The sequence below is a fragment of the Acyrthosiphon pisum genome, chromosome A1 (genome assembly GCF_005508785.2).
Source record: "Acyrthosiphon pisum isolate AL4f chromosome A1, pea_aphid_22Mar2018_4r6ur, whole genome shotgun sequence".
Lineage (NCBI taxonomy): Eukaryota > Metazoa > Arthropoda > Insecta > Hemiptera > Aphididae > Acyrthosiphon > Acyrthosiphon pisum.
The window spans coordinates 142,944,759-142,947,939 of record NC_042494.1 but is presented as its reverse complement, the minus strand read 5'-3'; the positions used below and the strand labels follow the sequence as shown (position 1 = coordinate 142,947,939).

The window sequence follows — 3,181 nt, the reverse complement described above, 5'->3', positions numbered from 1 at the left end:
ATTATATTTTCATATGATAATATATTATTATACCTATATGTTGTACACTATTACTTATATAGTTTATTTTCGTGGCAATGATATGTATTGTACATTATTACTTATATATAGTATTCGAACGCCAAAATAAAAAATATTTTCGAACTTGTATTTTAGTTTTAAATTTTATAAACTTTTAACTTAATTTAAAACTAATATTTTGTTCAACAAACATAATCTCACATGCATAAAATACAATTGTTCGTTTTAAGTATAGAATATATTACTGTTGAATTGGCATATCATTATATATTATTATACTCAATATTATTATAATGTATACGAATCGGGTGCAGATGGCCATTATAATATATTATACATTTATATATATATATATATGTATATATAAATATATATATATATATATATATTATATATATATTTGTATATATATATTAATACCTATGTACATAAACGAGGGTTTGTTCGTTTTTTTTTTATTTGTATACTTATTATACATAACGGAAACAGGGTGGCGGTTAATAAACGTACGGATTGCGTGCGTTCACGGAGATTAGGCGCGTCGCGAGAGAAGGGCTGCAGCTATAGGGCGGTCAGCGGCTTGGTCACGGGCTGGTGGGTGGGATGGTGGGTGGGTGATGGGGTCGCGTTGGGTGGTGGTGGTGGGGGAGTACAGTCGCCCGGCGCTGAGTAATTTGCATTCAGCGGCGCTCGTGCCCGACGCCGCCGCCGTCGACGCCAACGCCTCGCGACACCTCCGCTCCCCATCATCGTCGAGTATTGATCCACGCGTACGCACGATTCACCCTTTTCGGTAGTGGGTGTGGGGGTAGGGGTGCGGGGGCGTAGGGGTGTGTCGCGTTATAACTTGCGCGCGTGTCGTGCTTTTTGTTTTTATTTCTCTATAAACGATTTATCGTTGCGCGAGAGAGTAAGCGAGCGGTGGTCGTCGTCGCGCCGTCGTTGTGTGAAAGAGAAACGGAATAATAATAATAATACTAGAAAACGAGAATAAAAAAAAAAATTTTGCGGACCCTTCGCGTGTACGCGACCCTTTATATTTTGCGTGCGTAATGCCGGGCGAAGGGAGAGAGTTCGTTGACACGTCACGGTCGTGTGTAAAAAGGGGACGATGGCGATGACTAACGCGATGAAATCACGGACAGACAGCGCAGGGCTGTCATGCGAATAACATCCGCGTGCACACGACCTATGTACTATACATCATTATACCGTTGTGCGTTTTAATTTTTTTTTCCGAAATATTTTTTTATTTAGTTTTATTTCATTTTGATATTACGCCTTATCCTCCGCACATAATATTATGTAGTCAACATTTGGTGTTCTTTCGTATTGTTTCAGAGCGCCGCCTGGCAGCGTGGGCACTATGCAGAGGGCCACCAATCTCCGTCGTCACACGGCGGTTTTGGAAACCGTCCGTCTTCGGTGTAGTGATGCTCTACATCTACCCTGTAGATCCGAATTTGTTTGAAAAACGGCGACAAATTCGGTTCTAGAGAGGTTTGTGTGGTGCATATTCCTTACGACCAGAATTTTTATCGTCTATTCGTGGTGGCCCCGACGGCAGTTTAGTTGTTATATATACCTATATATATTATGTATTATACATTTGTATCTATTATTATTATTATATACATTAAACATATTTGTTTATAAACATTTATCATCAATATAACCAGATTATGTAGTGTACTTTTTTTAGTTATAATATTTTTTCATGACAGAAATATACAAACAATAATTATTATAGATATAATATATAAACATACTTCAACGTTTCAATTCAAACATTTTAAATCATTTGTATTACCAAATATTGCTCGACGGTTACATTGGAAAAACATCTTAACGATACATTTGTAAACACTACGTACCTATAAGAAAATAATGTTTTGAATTGTATTATTACATAATTGTATGTAGGAATATTTGTTATATAAGACAAAGTGTTTAATCATAAGGTTTTGTAAAGTGAAATTTGAATTTATATTAATTACCGTATTTTAGTAGGTATTTACCCATATTTTACATTAATAAAATTAGATTTAATACCATATGTTACTTTTATTTTTGGGTGCTTTTCATCAGGTTAGTAGTGATTTAATACATACTACTTGATGAAAAATATCCTAAAATGGAAGTTCATATTATTATATATGTATAATTTTTGTATGTGATTATAATTATTAATATTGATTAAAAGTAACATAATATTATATTTTTTTTTAAATATAATTTTTTTAAAGAGATAAATTTCATTAGTCATAACGCATAAGGTTTTGTAAATTGATAGTTATATTGATAGTATTAAAAAATTAGATTTAATACCATATAATATGTTACTTTTATTTTTGGGTGCTTTTCATCAGGTTAGTAGTGATTAAATACAATATACTACTTGATGAAAAATATCCTAAAATGGAAGTTCGTATTATATATATAATTTTTGTATGTGATTATATTTATTAATATTGATTAAAAGTAACATAATATTATATTTTTTTTTAAATATAATTTTTTTAAAGAGATAAATTTCATTAGTCATAACGCATAAGGTTTTGTAAATTTATAGTTGTATTAATAGTATTAAAAAATTAGATTTAATATCATATAATATCTTACTTTTATTTTTGGGTGTTTTTCATCAGGTTAGTAGTGATTATATACATACTACTTGATGAAAAATATCCTAAAATGGAAGTTCATATTATTATATATATAATTTTTTTATGTGATTATAACTATTAATATTCATTAAAAGTAACATAAAATTATATTTTTTTAAAGAGATAAATTTCATTAGTCATAACGTAAAAGATTTTGTAGATTGATAGTTGTATTGATAGTATAAAAAATTAGATTTAATACCACATAATATCTTACTTTTATTTTTGGGTGCTTTTCATCAGGTTAGTAGTGATTAAATACATACTACTTGATGAAAAATATCCTAAAATGGAAGTTCATATTATTATATATAATTTTTTTACGTGATTATAATTATTAATATTCATTAAAAGTAATATAATGTTATATATTTTTTAAATATAATTTTTTTAAAGAGAAAAATTTCATTAGTCATAACGTCTAAGATTTTGTAAATTGATAGTTGTATTGATAGTATTAAAAAATTAGATTTAATACCACATAATATCTTACT

General features: G+C 29.7%; 1 non-coding gene across 1 annotated transcript; it reads left to right on the top strand.

Annotated features, from left to right (window-relative positions):
* The first annotated feature begins 1,454 nt into the window (after positions 1 to 1,454).
* On the top strand, positions 1,455 to 1,537 carry Mir10 (microRNA mir-10). Its single transcript, NR_040120.1, has one exon. It is a non-coding gene; the product is annotated as a microRNA mir-10 (primary transcript).
* The last annotated feature ends 1,644 nt before the right edge of the window (positions 1,538 to 3,181 follow it).